At 39.9% G+C, this 19,058-nt stretch overlaps 1 long non-coding RNA gene across 1 annotated transcript in view; it reads left to right on the top strand.

The window, feature by feature from the left end:
- The window catches only part of LOC128314015 (uncharacterized), a 36,322-nt gene extending 21,647 nt beyond the window's left edge, over positions 1-14,675 (top strand). The window contains exon 3 of the long non-coding RNA XR_008295300.1: positions 14,022-14,675. This is a non-coding gene — a long non-coding RNA (uncharacterized LOC128314015). The remainder of the gene's footprint in view (positions 1-14,021) is intronic.
- The last annotated feature ends 4,383 nt before the right edge of the window (positions 14,676-19,058 follow it).

Genomic DNA, 19,058 nt, shown 5'->3' with positions numbered 1-19,058 from the left:
TTCACTTAGATCCAGAAAAGTTCTGGTGTTATGGCGGAGGTGGGGCAGGGTGTGTGACTCCAAGTCCCTAGTGGTTAATCAGATTCAGCTGGGTAGGACCCAGTATAATGAAATACAACACTTAATTTTGTCATCTCTTAGGCAAGTGCTGCTGCAAGTGAAATTTTTTTTTTCTTTTCTTTCTTTCTTTCTTTTTTTTTTTTTTTTGTAATAGAAAAGACTATCTGGAGAGGGCATCCAGAATCAGGTCTCAAAAGCAATGCTGCACAGGACTGACAAAGGGTTGATAAAGGTTATCAGGCCAGGGGTATTTGTGACATAAATAGTGTCCTGAAGTTGGAGATAGCAAGACCTTGGACAATTGTTGAGCCAATTGGGTTGGCTTCAGGGAACAGACCGTGTGGGTCTGAAAGGAGAAATGAAGATACTTACACATCTGTGTAGCATTTAAAAGGAGTGACCAGGAGGCACCAAAAACAAATTCCCCCCAAATGATGGCTGTATCTCAAGTGAGTGGTGGCATTTAATGTAGTTACCCAGAAACAGCAAATACTTAGAATTATGTTTAAACAAATTTGAGGCATCTAAGAAACTGTTACATATGTATGTGGGCACTCACACATAGTATTATTCAGGGAGTTTCCCCAACTATATACTATATAACTATATATGTTTTTTCCAACCTTATTCTATATGACTACCCACGTTTTACTGTATATGATTTTAGATATATTCAGATTGCACATATAGTTTCAAAAAATCATTGAAGAGGTTCAAAGAATCTTTGACAGACTCTAAGAAAAATTCTGAGAAAAGAGCAACATACCTATTAGTAACAGCAATGGCAATGTATTGGGATACTTTGGAGAAGTAGCATTTATTTGGATATATAAATTCTGGTGTGTTTAATAAAGAAAAAATCTTAATAAAGTAATTCTGAGTCTCTACATTTACACCATTGTAAAATGTTTATAGGTGTTTTGATATGAGAAGAAATCATACTCAAAGCCTGCGTGGGTATCCAGTATGGATGCAATGTGTGATGGAGGTCAGTTTAATTTCCCACAGGCTGTTCTGCTGGGTTAGCCAATATACTTGAAGCCAGTTTGCCATAGAGATTTTCTAATTTAGCAGAATTAATTTTTATACCAATTAAACAGCTTAAGATATTGAATACTTTCAATTGAAAAGTCAAAGAGAAAATCTTTAAATAAGAAAAATGAAAAGTAAGCACTTTTTTTTTTTCCTTTGAGTCTTCATGAAGCTAGAATTTTGTGATAGATTCTTGACTCAAAGTTGTCTCCATGCCCTGATGCTTCAGGTTCTGGTGAGGGTGTCATGCATGGTGCTGCATGAAAGGTGCTACACATAAATTATCCTTTTAGGCTCCATTTCTCTTCTCTGTGTGCCCAAAGCCTCCAATGGAAGAGCAGAAGGGAATGGTAAGAATTTCTAAGTATCTGAATGGGATAGGATGCTGCTGGAGATAGTTTTGTGAGCCTGAGAAGGATAAGGGATAAGGGGAAGAATTGAGGAAAATACAGAAAGGAAATTATTAGATAGCAGCCCCGGTTAAGAAGGTCTCATTGGGGTGCCTGGGTGGGTCAGTCGGTTAAGGGATAGACTCTTGATCTTGGCTTAGGTGGTGATCTCATGGTTTGTGAGATCAAGCCCCACATCAGGTTCCGTGCTGACAGTGTGAAGCCTGCTTGGGATTGTCTCTCTCCCTCTCTTTCCCTGCCCTTCCCCCACACATTCAGTTCTCTCTCTCAAAATAAATAAATACACATTAAAAAAAGAAGGTCCTGTTGATCCCTATTTTTAACATGAAGTCTCATTAAAAGTCTACATATGTATGTATATATAAATTTATTGATTATTTTACTGTACATTTCAATTGACAAACAATTTTGAGTTTGCTAGTAAACAGGAGATATAGGTCCACTTTTACTTTCTTCCAGGTGTACCTCCAGTTGTATCAGTACTATTTATTAAATAATCCATCATTTTCTCATGTGACAGAACTACCACATAGATCATTGTTACTTCTCATACATATTGGATGCCACTTCTGTATTCTCTAATCTGCACCACTGGTCTATTTGTCCTGCCTTATATAATGATGAATTAATTACTCATAATATTTTCTAGTAACTGGTAAATCATGATCTTTTTCTTGGCTATTATTTGGTAATGGTAATCATCTTTAATTTTTTTTAATGTTTATTAATTTATTTTGAGAGAAAGAGAGAGAGAAAGAGAGAGAGAAAGAGAGAGAGAGAAGGGCAGAGATAGAGGGAGGAAGAGAATCCCCAGCAGGCTCCGCACTCTCAGTATAGACTCCAACTTGGGGCCTAATCTCACGAATCATGAGATCATGACCTGAGCTGAAATCAAGAGTTGGGTGTTTAACTGACTGAGCCACCCCGGTGCCCCGGTAATAGTAATCATCTGTAATACAAACTTTAAAATCAGTTTTTCCAATTAAAAAGAGTTGTTGAGTTTCTGATTAAAATTTCATTAAATTTACACGTTAATTCAGGAGAATGAACAATGCTATGAAATTAAACTTTCTCATCAAAGGTTGTATGCTCCTTTAAGATTTTGCTTTACACCTTTTAACACAATTTTATAATTTTTCATATAGACTAGTGACTCTTTAACTCAATACCGCCATTGGAATTACTCGAAAGCTTTAAAAAATGCTGATCTTTGGGGTTTGTCCCTAGAAATTCTGATTTGTTTTGTCTGAAGACATCAAGCTATTTTAAAGTTCTCCAAGATTATTTTGATGTAAATCCAAGGTTGAAAATCTTAAATATAGATCCTGTGTCATTCATGTTAAATGTATTAAGTATTTTATACTTTTCTTGGAGACTTTTCCAATAATATATCTTTAATCATCTTTGGAATCTCTTCTATTGGGTTTGGTCCATCCAAGTTTCCTCCTACTTAATTTGGCAATGAGTACATTGGTTAGGAATTCATTCATTTACTCTATGTTTTCAAATATATGTCTATAGAGTTCCATATTCTCTTTATATCATTATTATTTTTTGGTGTTGCACTTGACTCTCCTTATGTACTTTTTAGGTTTTCCTCTTTTTCTCTAGCAATTTTGTTTTACTGGGTGTGTATTATGATTGTTCTGCCTGATCTTCCTCTCTCTTGCTGCTGGTCCTGTTTTTCTTTGACATCTCACCAAGACCTATTTCTGATTATTGGAAAAATACAGATGGTGCAAAAAAAGGGCTTTGTTCCCTATAGGTTTGCTTTGTCTGGCCCCTGTCGATGCACCTGGAGGAAGCCTCTTTGTACTCCAAATATTCTATTTACTGTAGATGCACAAAATCCACCACTTATCTATTTGTCTTCTTCAATTTTGGGAGATCAGGAAATCCAACACCTTGTAGGAGACCCATGTTGTCATTTTCCCAGATATGTGTTCCGATTTTTGAAAGCCAAGCTCTTCCCTGGAGAGGTCACTTTTCTGTCACTTCTCATCCTAGGCCCTGAACTATTCTCTTGTCCTTTGGTCCCTCATGTACCATGAGGGAGAAATCCCCACATTGGTGCTCTTTGTTGAAGCCTGAACAGAGGCTCAATTGAGCCTGATCCCTTCTTCCTCTGGAATGGAGTAGAAGCTAGTTCTATTTGGGATGTCACATTCCCTGCAAAGGTAGGATAAGAGATCACTTAGATCATACTCCACGGCATTTCACAGAGTCTTTCAACTTGTCTGTCTTTGGGAAACATTCAACTTCACCCTCCCTTGCACTAGTCTGTCCAGACTCATATTGCAAAGATATTCTTCCCAAATTTATAGGTATCTCTAGTTGGCTTCTCATACTTACTTGGCTGGTGTTGTGTAAGGAGAGGAAGGAAAAAAAAAATCAGGCATGCAAAAAAGTAGGCATTAGGAAAAATAGCACTTAATGGGCATGAGATGGATGCATCTAAAATCTTTTGTATATTAATTATAAATGCACTGCATAAAATTTTATTCCTTTCAGTGTTGATGACAAACCAATGCCCCCTGTCAGGAAGAGTGTTTTATAGTTATTCTAAGTATCAAAGCGACATCATTAAGTTAATTAGGGAGCTTCATACAAATAGCCATTGTACTGCATTGAACTTATTTTGGTACTGGTGAAAACAGTCATGTATAAATTATGTTTTCTGTAATTGCATGAATTTCTGATCTGGTATTGGATTTCTTAATGTAACTTCAACAAGGTTAGCTACCAACAAAAACCAGGATGAGAAGTGGGGCAGGGGGTGGAAGCATAATACTACTTTTCTTCTCCTAACGTTTGTGCTTTAGTTTATAAACAAGTAAATTTTTGCTTCTCTTCCAGTTCAGGGAGTAGGAAGATAACTATTCTAGTCTTATTTTTTTCCCCACACTGAATGGTCAACTATTTTGTGAGGCTTGTGCTCACATGCTTGAGAAACATTAGATCACATTATCAATGTGAAAGGTAATTAGACCCTCCAAAAAGAAAGTAGGCTTCTCTCAGGTTTTTAAGTCTGTTTTCATTCCCTTTACTCTGTCAGGAGGGACACAGCATACACTTATACTTCTGGCCCCATGCTGCAAGCCATTGTGGGGGTAACTCCAACATTCTGCAACTTTTCTGCTTGAGTTTTGAGGGTAAATCATAACAGCTCTGCCTCCTGGGATCAGCTCTCTTCATCCATACATACCATTTTGACCTCACATTCCCGAAATGTTTTAACTAAGCTGTGACAGAGAAGCCTATCCTAAGGGAATTTTTAAGCCTCTGTTGATGAAGTTAGTATTCCAAATCACTATTCAGATTTGTTTTCTATGTTAGGATTTAATGAACAGAGACATAATTCATTGGCGTTCCTGGTGCCAAAATTTGTAGAATTACCTCCATTGTTAAGATGGCAGATAACTAACATTTTTTAAAAAGCCGTTTTTCCAATAAAATTGATGTTGATTATTGCCTTTACATATAGATAAGGTTAGAATTTGTGCATTAACCTCAGTGTTAACTAAACATTTTGCTTATAATTTCTAAAATTTTATACTTTTTCAATGAAGTCACCTACAAAGACCTGAATTTAGCAAAGATTGAACAATTTTGGACTTCAAATCAAAACTAGTTTGTGACATGGTCAAAACCAAATTGATTTCATGAAAGCTTCTAACAAGATTAAATTCAACATACATTACCATTAAGAATGGAATCTTCTGCTAGATATGAGAGATAAAGTGACATAGTCCAGATCTACAGTTTAGTGAGGATTTTGGCATGTATACTTGTCTTACTCGGTTTGAACTGCTGTAACAGCATGCTGTAGACTGGGTGGCTTAACAACAGAAATTTATTTCTCACAATTCGGGAGGCTAAGAAATCCATAAGGGGGATGCCAGCAGATTCTGTGTTGGATGAGAGCCCACTTAGTGGTTCATTGATGGCCAATCTTCTCGTATCCTGTCTCTCTTTCCCTCTCATGTGTCTTCTTATAAGAGCACTAATCTCATTCATGAGGGCTCCACCTCATGACCTAATTAATAACCTCCCAAAGGCCCCACCTCCTATTACCATCACTTTGGGAGATGAAGCTTCAACCTGTGAATTTTAGGGGAGACACAAACATTCAGTCCATAGCATCAGTGAGCACTACTGATGCTCTAGCAGACATCCAGAATCCCTTTGACTCTTTCTGTGAATCCTTTGCCACCTACTTTGTGCTGCTTCTGAAGGCCTACACCTAAGGCTCTCTCCTCGGAGGCCTCTGCTGAGAGCAAGGGGTGCTAGGGAAGTTAGGGCCCTCCAAGCAACAATTTGGCAATGACTGACATTCAGGTCTCAGTGTCTGAAAGTCCATCCCCTTGGCCTCCCATTGGATGAGGCTGAAGCTGGACCTTTTCTGAAACCACTGCCTTACTTGCCCTCTCTCTTCCCTACCCTACCTCCCCTACTTCTTCCTAGTTTTTCTCTGACATCACTTTCTTAATAAATTACTTGCGTGAAAATCCTCTCCTCAAGGCACTCTTGAGGAGAACGTGACCTGAGTCAACTTACAGAGCTTTACAATCAAATAAGACAATAACTTTTGTAACAGGATATGAGCAGAGCCCTTCATAGCACAGACTGTGAAGCACATCTTCAACCAGCAGCCATCCAGTACTCTTTAGCGATCCCTCAGGAATATGTGGGGAAGGTTACAGGGAGAAATCACTGGCATGAGGCTGAGAATATAAATCAGTGAAGGCAGATTTATGACAATGGTCCCATTTCTACTCACTGAGGTTACTGAGGTCCAAGGAAATGAGGGCTGAACATTGTGTAAGATAACGTGAGACCAGACGTACAAGTGAAGGAAGTTGGAGGCTTGTTTCATATCTAAATTTGGATTGCATCCCCAGAAATCTGTTACATATGTAAATTTGGGATGCAACGCCACAGAGTAGCTCCTTTACAGGTTTTTCACAGGACCTGAAATATAACTATGGGAACTTATTGAATTTAAGATACAGTTTTGTCTGGGAAACTGAGGCAATTAGAGCATGGAAAAGATAGATCTTGGAGAGGCCCGGAGATGGCAGAAGACTTCTGGAACCCAGAAAAAATTAACTAACATGTGACAAGTGATTACCTTGGGAGGAAAAAAATGGAGATAAATTTGTTTTTAATTTGCTATCATTTTCTTTATTCTCCAAATTTTCCACAATAACCTGTATTAGTTCTATAATCTAAAAAGATAAAGTAAGTTCTGATTGCCTCATAATTTTATGCTTTTAAGAAATTTAAAAATAAAATTAAACTTTCATTATTAGGGAATTGTTAGTAATTATGAACGTTCATACAAGGGCATATTATTGTACAATCATTAAAAAATGTTTATAAAGTATTTTGAAGGACAGTGAAAAATATCATGGGATGATATTAAATAACAAGGACAGGATTCAAAACTTCATGTACTGTTTGATATCTTTTATGTTAAAATGCATAGAAAATATACTAAAAGGAATGACACAGTACTATGGGTTAATTTTCACTAGATAATGAGGTTATGGATTTTTTCTTATATTATTTACATTTTACAAATATTCTGTACTGAATTTTTAGGATCAGACCAAAGTAAACTTAGAAAATTTAGAGGTGTGTACTCAGATACTCCGGGGTCTGAAATGCTAACATCTGAGGCAGTACTTCCTAACAGGCCTAGAAATAATTAGTTCTATCTGAAACATTTGAACTAATTTATGCTTTTAAATAGCTCACATTTTTCTCTGCTACACTTCCCCCATTTTCCTCTAAGTATCTATGTTTCTTTGAATGCCTGCCACTTCTTTGTCTGGGGAAAGCTTAAATTTATTTCCAGCACTTTTCCTCACATTCACATGAAAAATACACATGTGTGTGTGTGTGTGTGTGTGTGTGTGTGTGTGTGTGTGTGTGTTTTCTTTTTTTTCCTCATATCTCCCTGAGAGTGTGCTAGCATTTTTCTGATGATTTATGGAAAAGTAAATATAGTTTTCCAGTGCTTTCACCCCATGTAAATTTCTAATGATCCCGAATGTGAGGGTGTATATGACAATGATGCCTTGGTAAAAAGCCAGCTGCTCTTTTCATTTGAGCAACAGTTTGATATTATTCAACTCACTAAGTGAGCTTGTTTGTTGCAACAGCTGTTGACTTCATCTCTCTCAATAGATAAAAAGAACAAGAAAAAAAGGAAAAGCTTCCTTCCATAGTCCTTGCCTGGCTACCTTTTAGCCGAGCTCTTTACTAGGCGGTAGATTTCTTATACATGATTAGAATCGGGGATATTTGGAGCTAGAAAGAATCTAATAGATTGTAATTGTCATGCACCCTCTCCGTGAAGTAGTTTTACATTGCATACGTTACGGTAAGTGTCATTAACTACCATTTGTCAGATAAGAAAACTGAGGTTCAAATTCATTATGTAGTTTGACTGTGGTCTCAAACCTTGTGGAGTGAGAATTTGAATCACCACCTTCTTTCTCTCACAGATGGAACTGTAAGATCTAATAAACTTACTTAAGGTCTAATGAAGGGTATAAGCCATAAAATAAATCTCTTGTTAGGCTTCTGTGCTTATGTTTGCACACTTGGCTACAATCTTCAAGCAAGGATGCTGTTGCCCTCCAGCAACAGGATTCAAGGGTTCAAGTCTCTGTGGCTCAGGGTCCTGGGGTTCATGTCTCACAAGCATATGTATTCTCGTGTTTTGACTCCAAGTCTTGAGGTCCCCTTCCTTTCATATCAAGGCCCTGACTATTGCCTGGGAGATTTGTGGAAATCACAAGCTGGCTCTTCTTTAGGTCTGTGATAGAGGTCTTGGGCCTGATCTTCAGCATGGTCCATCTCTGGCTGTGGGAGGTCTGTTTAAAAGGTATGAAGGAGGGACGCCTGGGTGGCTTAGTTGGTTGAACATCAGACTTCAGCTGGGGTCACGATCTCACAGTTTGTGAGTTTGGGCCCCACGTGGGGCTCTGTGCTGACAGCTCAGAGCCTGCTTCGGATTCTGTGTCTCCCTCTCTCTGCTCCTCCCCTGCTCACACTTTGTGCCCCCTCTCTCAAAAGTAAATAAACATTAAAAAAAAAAGTATGAAGGGGTTTTCTGACTTTGTTACGGTGCCTGAAATTGACCAACGTGAGCCTTTCATCCTCACTTCCTCCAACGTGAGCCTTTCATCCTCACTTCCTCCAACGTGAGCCTTTCATCCTCACTTCCTCGAGGAGCCTGTCCACAGGCTTTGTAACTACCCTTTGCCTTGTATCTCTCAAAAGCCAAGGTAAATTGCACATTTTAATATATCCCTTTCTGTCGGCATTTCATGTGCATTCATTTCCTAGGGCTGCCATTACAAAGCACCACAAACTGGGTGCCTTGAAATACCAGAAATTTATTGTCTTACAGTTCTTAGAGCCTAAAAGCCCCAAATCAAACAGTCAATAGGGCTGTTTCTGAACGGGTCAGAAGGACTCTGTTTCATGCTTCTCTTAGAGCTTCTGGCACCGTTAGGAACTCTTTGGCTTGTAGATGGCATTCTTGCTGTGCCTTCACATCATCTTCCCTCGGTATGTGTCTGCCTCTGGATCCAAATCTCCCCTTTTTATAAGAACACCGCTTATATTGGATTAGGGCTCACTCTAATGACCTCATCACAACCTGATCATCATAAAGATTATATTTCCAAATAAGATCACATTCACAGATAGTGGGGTTAGGACTTCAACATCAGTTTGGGGGCCACAATTCAACCGAGAGCATAGTGTTCTAACATGTCAGGAGCTCTCCAACCTGCACATACTACCTGTGAGAGGATCCTTATTGCTGTGTGGCTGGTGACACAACTCTAGGACACCATCCATAGAGTCTGGCTTCAAAAACCACCACTGCACACTTACTACCGTATATCTTATGTAGGCTTTCCAGAAGCAGACCCTGAGATACAGTTTCATGAGTAAGGGGCTTATTAAAGGTCAGGAGAAACATGTAAAAGAGAAGAGAATGCAAAACAGAGAAAGGCATAATTTTAGACAACTCCCCAGCCTTAGCCTGATCTCTTGGGGAGCTCTAAACCATAAATTATGTCAGAATTCACCCCACTTTGGAGCAAGGGAGCCAGGCTGTCAGACTCTTGCAATAGTCAGTCATTGGTTCCAAGCAGCTCCAGACAGGCCTAAGGTACTGAGTCCTGTCTGACTCTCTCTGTGGAGGGTTGAACCGATTCATGGCCAGCCCTCTGAAGAAGGCCCCAGGCATAAGGCATTTGGAACAAAGCATAGCAACTGAAGGATGTGTGCGTGCAGCTGGGAGAGTGGATTACAGGGGCGGGCCTGAGCATGGACAGGGCCCACTACACAGTGTAACACACCTCTTTCCCTCTTGTGTATGAAACTGACTGCAGCTTCCACACATGAATGTTTCAGATAAAACAGGGTTACTGTGGAACACCAGGGGTTCCAGGAGGATCAGGAATGCCTCATGATAGGACTCGGTGTGTCCTGGAAGCAGGGTGTTATGGTGTGTGAGGGAGGTAATTGGCAGACAGAGCTCATCCTGAGATCAGTAGCAGCAGCAATGGCAAGTGGCGGGGGGTGGGTGGGTTGGGGTGGGGGGGAGAGGGGGGTTTGGGGGGGCGGGGCACGCTCCAGGTGGGCTGGAAACTAGCGAGAACCACCCCTCCAGGGTTAGACAACAGAGCAGCAGCAGTGGGTCCTGCCTGAGACCCTGCTTGTGAGATTCCCCCAGAAACTTCCAAAGACCAAGCAAGAGGAGCTGTAGTGGAGATGCTCTGAAGGCTTCCCAGGAACACGTCAGTAGGCACAGCCTGAGGAATTCATGCTTACTGTTTTGGACATCTCACAATTTTATTTATAATGCGAAACAGGGCTGGCAATCCTTTGTTAAGGACAAAATTTATTTATTTTTTCCCCTACAATGGTACAGAGAGTTCACACGGCCCATTATAAAAATTTAGTTGGGGGTGCCTGGGTGGCTCAGTCGGTTAAGCATCCAACTCTTGGTTTCAGATCAGGTCATGATCTCATGGTTTGTGAGTTTCAGCCCCACATCAGGCTCTGTGCTGACAGCATGGAGTCTGCTTGGGATTCTCTCTCCCCCTCTCTCTTTGCCCCTCCCCTGCTTGCTCTCTCAAAATAAATAAACTTAAAAAAAATTAGTGGAAGGCAAGGTAATTTGAAGAAATAGATTAAGTTGAAGGTAATAATTAAAAGAAATCAGAAATGGACAGAAAAAGTAGGAATGTACTTGAAGGCAGGTAGATTTCAAACCAGGGATTTATGAGAGAAAACATTACATAAACTCTCTGTTTGAAGTGGGGAGTGGGCAGGAAGGGAAAAAACAACTGTTCAAATGCTCTATGCCGAAGATTTAGGCATTCTCTTGAGATGGGGCCAGGGGAGTGCAGATTAAATATATTTGAGGAAACCAAGGTTCTGAGGGGGTTAAGTGATTTTGCTCAAAATTATACAGCTGAGGACTTTGCAGCTTAAAAAAAAAAACACTAATAAGAATCATAACTGAGAAATAGGTCTTTTTGCTAACAGAATATTCTCTGTCAAATCCTAGACTTAGGCTTATATAATCACAGCCCCAAACTGTGCCTGACGTCTACCCCGCCCCTTACTTTCCCATTCTTACCAGATCTCCTCAATTACCTTCGTACAGTATATCTCCCATAAATTTAGCCAACAGCGGCACTCATTTGCCATTTATTAGGTTGCTTAGGCAAATTAGCATCTGGGCAAATGTCTCTCCCATATTTGACCCTTTAGCTGCCTTGTACTTGTTGGAGCACTTTTTGCAGCACTGCGGTCCCTTGTACCTTGTTAGGAGAGATTGGTGACCACCGAAGTGAAGCTTTCTCAGAAAGACGCATTCAAGCGCGGCCGGTGTCTGCTCGCGTTAGGGATTGCTCCCATCCGCCGACATAAAGCTTGCAATTTCTTCTTGGACACGTGGGAATTTAACAACCCCAGAGTTAAGTCTAATATGTTCCAAACGTAATGCTGAAACTACAGAAAGCAGAGCAAGTTAGGTCAGCATGTGCTTCACCTTTGCAAGTACCTTTACGTAGCTCTCTGGAGTTCTTGTCTCGCTGGGTGCGGGCGCCCTCTGGTGGCTGAAGATCCCACCGGTTCAGCAGCAGCCGGATCATGATGAAGGTCGCGGGGACAAGGTGCTCCAGGCTATGGGAGGAACTGCTCAAGAACCAAAAGTCCTAATGCTTTTCCTGTCTCTTCACACTCCAGTTGCCACAGCAACTAACCTTGCATTTCAACTTAAACAAGATTGTGATTGTCGTAGAATTATTTCTATTCTGAGGATAGATTTCATTCTATTTTGACCAAGCAGCATTGGAAAAAGACTTGGGAATGTTTGCTTTGCAATGTTTCCTGCCATACATATGTCTTCCGAAGGTGACCTTTACTTTCCTGAGACCGTGGATCTCACTTCATGACAAGGAGGTCCGGAAGCTCACATTCTGTAGGAGTCAAGGTTTTTTAATTTTTTGATGTGAGCTCTTCGTTCTCAGACTGGATCCCTGTGCTTTGAAGGATCAGCATTGAGCAAATCATACCCACTTCTGCAAGTTTTACTCCCCACTAATGTTGTTTCCAAACAAGAGAGGTTATCTTATTTATTTATTTATTATTATTTTTTAAGTTTTATTCATTTTCCAGAGACAGAGAGACAGAGCGTAAGTGGGGAAGGGGCAGAGAGAGAGGGAGTTACAGAACCTGAAACAGGCTCCAGGCTCTGAGCTGTCAGCACAGAGCGCGACACGGGGACCCAACTCACAGAAGGCGAGATCATGACCTGAGCTGAAGTCGGTCTCTTAACCGACTGAGCCACCCAGACGCCCCAAGAGAGGTTATTTTATAACCCATTGAAGCCATATTTCAAGATACTGGAATATAGAGAAAGTTAAACCACAATCCCACCAACCACTGGCAATCTTGTAATTTTAATATATTTTTCTACCTTTTAGATGCAAATTTACTCTTTCTGTATATGTACATATAAAAATATTTTTTAGCCTGTAATACTCAGATTTTCATGTCTCTTAAAGTTATGATTATGTCATATGTGCTATATTATAATTATATATTGTTTTATTATTCATAGCTCTTTAGGTAATGTTGATCAATTATTACTTTGAGTGAATTATAATCAGAGAATATGCTAGAGCTAGTCAAAGCTTAATCACAAAAGATGTAGACTAAAGTGTACCTGGGGTAAGCCTATATCCAAAATATGGAAAACATATATATTCCACTTTTTTCCTGTGGCAATGAGGTTATTCAAATGTAACTTGTCTTCCTATGTTTACCGTGCTTTGCATGTCCCTTTCCCCATGGATAAACTACAATGAGGAAGAAGAGAATTTTACACCTGAAAGATCTGAGACTGTGTTTGGTTTGCAGAGAATATTCTTACAGAACTTTGCCTCTTATTGTCCCTAATGAGTTATCCAAGAATTTAAGTTTGTGCTGCCTCAAATTATTCAGGCCGTTCTCCTATTAAGACTTGTTTGCCCAATAAACTTCATATACACTGACCCCCTGGAGAATATATACCTGTGTTTGGTCACATTCCATTATGGTTTTGCTTTCAGTTAGCCAATCAGGTATACAATTCGTACTAAGGGTATTAAGGTCTATTGTGGCCCATAAGGTGGCCCCTGACAGTTTGGGAACCACAATGTGCTCAGAATGTCTGAAATTATTCCCTGGCCTGCAAGTAGTACCTCCCCCAGGGTGGGCTGGTCTCTTATGAAAGCTGTTCAAGCACAAGGCAGGCTGTTGTGTATCTCTTCTTTTCTTAAGTCAGAGAAGGTGATGTCATACCCCCACCTTCCCATGAGAGCACCTGTTCTAGAATATTGACATCAACCACAAAGAAAGATAGATCATCTTGAACAAAATGGCCTGGGACTTCCAATCAGCAGCTGAAATTCCAGGACTTTCCCCATTACTTGGCACTCTTAGTGTCCACGGATATGGGGAGTTTAGACTTGAGGACTGGGGAACATGGGGAGCCCCCGTGTAGACTCCCTGCTTCCAGAGAAAGGGCTGCCTGCCATTTTCCCCCAGGGGCCTGGTCCTTCTGACCTCCTCCCTGGGAAGTAAAAGCTTGAGCTCACCTCTGCTGGGGAAGGGCAGAAGTAGGGCAAAGCGGGGTAGATGATTGCAGCCCATTTCTTCTCATACTCCACCCTAATTTGCATTAGCACTCAGCTTCACATCACCATCTTTAGATATGTAATTCTCAAGTAAAAAAGAAAAATCCCCCCTCTATTCAGTTGTGTGCCTGAAGTCATTATGAACAGTTTGGTTGCTATTTGTTAGTCACATTAGAATTCTCCTAAGTATACTCACATATTGTCATGTATCCGGCAGACATACACGAATGCATGTTGTTGTAAAATATACTTATGGGTATTTAATGCCAGAGATGATGACCGTATTTCCTTTCAACTTCAGTCCACAGCATGGGCCCTCTTCCGAAAGTGCGTACAGAAAAGTGATGGTGTCCACTGTGGCCTACAGCATTATCTTCCTTTCTCCTCCTTCCTGGAAAGTATTATATTTTTTCCTCCCTCCAGGATTTTATAATTACCATGGGGGAAAGAAAAAAAAAATGATGCTAAGTTTGCTGAATGCAAATTTTTCAAAACTTCACAGGTAAACGTTGCCAGAAAAACATTTTTTTTCCCAAAATGGCTCTTACCACTGCTCCAATGAACGAATTAGCTAAAGACTTGCTGTCAGATATGAAATTATGCTCTTCTCACACCACCTTTCTCTCTGTGATTAAAATTTATAATCATTGTATCTTAATTTAGTTTTTATTACCTACTCTCTAGAAGGTATATTTAAGCTGATGTGAATTTTCTTTCCCTACCCCATTTCCCTCTTTAGATCTTTAAACTGTTTTCATTTACTGAAACAAGTTTAAAAGTCTAACACATGAGGGAAGATTAAGGGAATGTAATAGAGTCATCATCCGATCACAGCCCAACACTCATTTATTGAGTGCTTACTAAGTACCAAGCATGGTTTTAAGTGCTTGGCATCCTTTCCTTCATTTCTCATATCTGTCTCTGAGCTAGGGATGATGAGATGCCCATTTTGCTGGTGGGGAAATAGACCTGGAAAGGTTGTACATTTTCCTAATATCACTGGCCTGAATGTAATGACCTATTATAAGAATGAAATTCTGTCTGGCTTCACATCCTGAGAGCTTAATTGTTAGCCTTTATGGTCTCATGTGTCCCATGGCGAAGAGAGAGACAACTCACTTGGGCTCGGTCCTGCCTTCTCCGTGGGACTGAACGGCTCTATGGGGTCCTGTTTGTCCTCTAGGTAAAACTTCGTTTGTCCTGAACCACCCTCAATAGCCTTGCTTTCCTAAATACTGAGAGCCCTCCACATCCATGTTCTCTCCAGATTACTTCATCCAATGTCTTAGCTTTGGATATTACCCCAGTGCTGATTATTTCCAAATTAACACCTCCAGCTGTGACTGCTCCCGAAACTTCAGATTCAGATCTCTCTCTGCTGAATTAGCACCTGCACTGGGATGTCTGAGAGACATCTGGAATTTATGTCCAGACAGGAGACTAGGTTGCTTCCTGTCCCAAATCTGATGCTTCCCTTCATGTCCAGTCTTAATAGAAATATCATCTCTGATCACCCAGTTGCCCAGGCCCCATGCTTAGGAGGCAGCCTAGATTCCATATTTCTCACACAGCCCACATCCCTTCGATTGGAGAAGCCTGTGAGCTTCACCTTACAATCCATCCTAAAGTCAGTTTGCTACCACACCAGACCCCGTGTCTATGATATCTCTCTTAAAACACCACAACACCTTCCCGCTCATCTCCCTAGTTCCATTACTGTTTCTTTACCAAGCCTGTTTTCCAAACAGGAGCCACACTGAATTTTTCAAAAGCGTCTGTCAATCACCTCATTTCCTGCTCACATTTTTACAATGGATTTTCCTCACATGCAGAACTGTTACTTGTGTCTACCAGCCCTGGGTACTTTGGGTCCTGGTTGACCTACCACTTTTTCTTCACTCACTATATCACTTTTGTGCTACTTTTCTTGATATTTATTGAACTCTTCTAACTCTTGCTGTCTTAGGGCCTTGGATTGGCTCTTCCCTCTTCCCCAGATGCTGGTGTGAGTGTTTTGTTATTTCTTTCATTTCTGAGGCATCTCTGTGACTTGGATATTCCCCGCCACGTACTCGCCATGTCACTCTATCTTTATCCAGGTCTTCTTTGCCCCCATAGCCTTTACACAACCTAAAGCAGTACCATATACTGCTTTCCGAACGTGTCTATTTGCCTTACTAGAATGGAGACTCCATTCTACTCCATGGGGGTCGAGACTTTTCCCGTTTGCTCACTCTTGTATCCTAGATGTTTTAAAGTGAGACTGGCACACAGTACATTTTCAAAATAAATATTGAACAAAAATTGTTTATTTTACTAAAATAAGCTTTTATACATATGGTCTGTATTGTGGGATTATGCTGAGCACGACAGGCTTTTCTTTAAGATTTTCAGCACTTTTTAGAAATACAGGTTGTGCCTTCTGTTAGAAAATAATGGAGAAGTATGACAAGAGAGCATGGAAGGCTGGAGCTGACCATGGCCTTAGTCTTAATTTTTAAAAAAATAAACAACACACACTTATTTCTCACAGTTCTGGAGGCTGCAAGTCTGAGATGTGAGTGTCTGCATGGTTGGGGGAGGGCTGTCTCTTGAGGTGTAGACTTATGGCTGTGTCCTCACATGGTGAAATGGACAAGCGAGCTCTCTGGGGTCTCTCTCTCTGTTTTTCTTTTTCTTTCTTTTTTTTTTTTTTCTTTTAAATTGAAGCATAGTTGACATACAATGTTACATTAGTTTCAGGTGTACAACATAGTGATTCAGTAACTCTATATCTTATGTAATGCTGACCACAAGTATAGCTACCGTGTGTCACCAGACCACATTCTTACAACACCACTGACTGTATTATTTATGCTGCGTGTTTCATCTCAGTGACTTACTTGTTCCAAAACTGGAAGCCCATGCTTCTCACTTCCCTTCACCTGTTTTTTCCATCCCTCCATCCCCTCTGGCAACCATCCGTTTGTTCTCTGTATTTATGTGTCTGTTTCTGCTTTTGTTTGCTTGGCTGTTAAGTGAAATCGGATGGCATTTGTCTTTCTCTGTCTGTCTTATTTCACTTAGCATAATACCCTAAAAGTGTTGTTGTGAATGGCAAGATCTCGTTTCTTTTTTATGGCTAAATAATATTCTACCGTATACGTATACCACACCTTCTTCATCCATTTATCCATCTGTGGACACTTAGGTTGCTTCCATATCTTGGCTGTTGTAAGTAATGCTGCAATAACCATAGGGGTGCATGTATCCTATGGAATTGGTGTTTTGTGGTCTTTGGGTTAATACCCAGTAGTGGAATTACAGGAGCATATAGTATTTCTATTTTAGAATTTTTGAAGAACCTCCACGCTGTTTTCCACAGTAGCTGCATCAATTTGCATTCCCACTAGCAGTAATGAAAGTTCCTTTTCCTCCACATTCACACCAACACTTGTTTCTTATGTTTTTGACTTAAGCCATTCTGACGGGAGCTGATATTTCATTGTGGTTTTTATTTGCATTTCCCTGATGACACATCTTTTAATGTGTCTGTTAACTGTCTTTCTGTCTTCTTTGGAAAAATGTCTATTGAAGTCCTCTTTCCATTTTTAATTGTATTATTAATAATTATTGGTGTTGAGATGAATGAGTTCTTTTTATTTTTTGAATATTAACCCCTTATCAGCTATATAATTTGCAGGTATCTCCTTTCATTCAGTCGATTGCCTTCATGTTTTGTTGGTGGTTTCTTTCACTGTGCAAAACCTTTTTTTTTTTTTTTTTTTTAGTGCCAATAGTTTAATTTTACTTTTCTTTCCGTTACCTAAGGAGACATAGTTAGAAAAATGTTGCTAAGGCTGGTGACAAAGAAATTACTGCCTATAGTTTCTGTTATAAGTTTTAGGATATCAGGTCTCACATTTAGGTCTTTAATCCATTTTGAGTTTCTTTTTGTGTATGGTATAACAAAGTGGTCTGATTTCATTGTTTTGCATACAGATGTCCAGTTTTCCTAGCACCATTTATTGAACAGACTGTCTTCTTCTTATTTTATGTTCTTGCCTCTTCTGTTTTAGATTGACCAAATAAGCCTGGGTTTATTTCTGGGCTCTCCATTCTGTGCTCTTGATTTATGTGTCTGTCTTCATGCCGGTACCATACTGTTTCTATTATTATAGTTTTGTAGTATATCTTGAAATCTGTGATTGTGATAGCTCCAGGTTTGTTCTTTCTCAAGATTGTTTTGGCTCTTTGGGGTCTTTTGTTGTTCCATATACATTTTAAGATTATTTGTTTTAGTTTTGTAAACAATACTATTGGAATTTTGATAAAGATTGCATTAAACGTGTGGATTGCTTTGGCCAGTATGGATATTTTAACAATATTATTTCTTTCAATCCATGAGCATGGAATGTCTTTCCACTTGTGTCATTTTAAATTTCTTCTGTCAACATTTTACAGTTTTCAGAGTATAGGTCTTTCACTTCCTTAGTTAAGTTTATTCCTAGGCATTTTATTCTCTTTCGGTGCACTTATAAATTGAATTGTTTCCTTCATTTCTCTTTCTGCTCTTTCATTATTCGTATATAGAAATGTAATGGATTTCTGTATATTAATTTTGGATCCTGCAACTTTACTGAATTCATTTATTACTTGTAATAGTTTTTTGATGGATGTCATCTGGCAGTGACAGTTTTATTTCTTCTTTAGCAATTTGGATTCCTTTTAAAATTCTCTCTTTAGCTTTAATCTTTGACATTAAATTTGAGAGAGAGAGAGAGAAAGAAAGGGAGCATGAGCAGGGAAGGGACAGAGAGAGAGAGAGGAAGAAAGAATCCCAAGCAGGCTACAGAGCCCAATGTGGGGCTCAAATTCACGAACCATGAGATCATGACCTGAGTCAAATCAAGAGTAGGATGATGCTTGGGGCACCTGGGTGGCTCAGTCGGTTGGGCGTCCGACTTCAGCTCAGGTCATGATCTCATGGTTTGTGAGTTCAAGCCCCGTGTTGGGCTCTGTGCTGACAGCTCAGAGCCTGGAGCCTGCTTCAGATTCTGTGTCTCCCTCTCTCTGTCTCTGCCCCTCCCCTGTTCATGCTTTGTCTCTCAAAAACAAACAAACATTAGAAAATTAAAAAAAAAAGAGTAGGATGATGCTTCATCAACTGAGCCACCCAGGCACCCCGCATTTTAATTATTGTGTGTCATAGTGTGGACCTACTTGGGCTCATCTTTGGAACTCTGTGATTCCTGAACCTGAGTATCTATTTCCTTCCCCAGGTTAGTGAAGCTTTCAGCTATTATCTGAGATCTTTCCAAAAGATCTCTTTTTTCTTTAATGTTTATTTATTTTTAAG

The sequence above is a fragment of the Acinonyx jubatus genome, chromosome C1, assembly GCF_027475565.1.
Source record: "Acinonyx jubatus isolate Ajub_Pintada_27869175 chromosome C1, VMU_Ajub_asm_v1.0, whole genome shotgun sequence".
Taxonomy (NCBI): domain Eukaryota; kingdom Metazoa; phylum Chordata; class Mammalia; order Carnivora; family Felidae; genus Acinonyx; species Acinonyx jubatus.
This window is presented reverse-complemented; position numbering and strand designations above follow the sequence as displayed.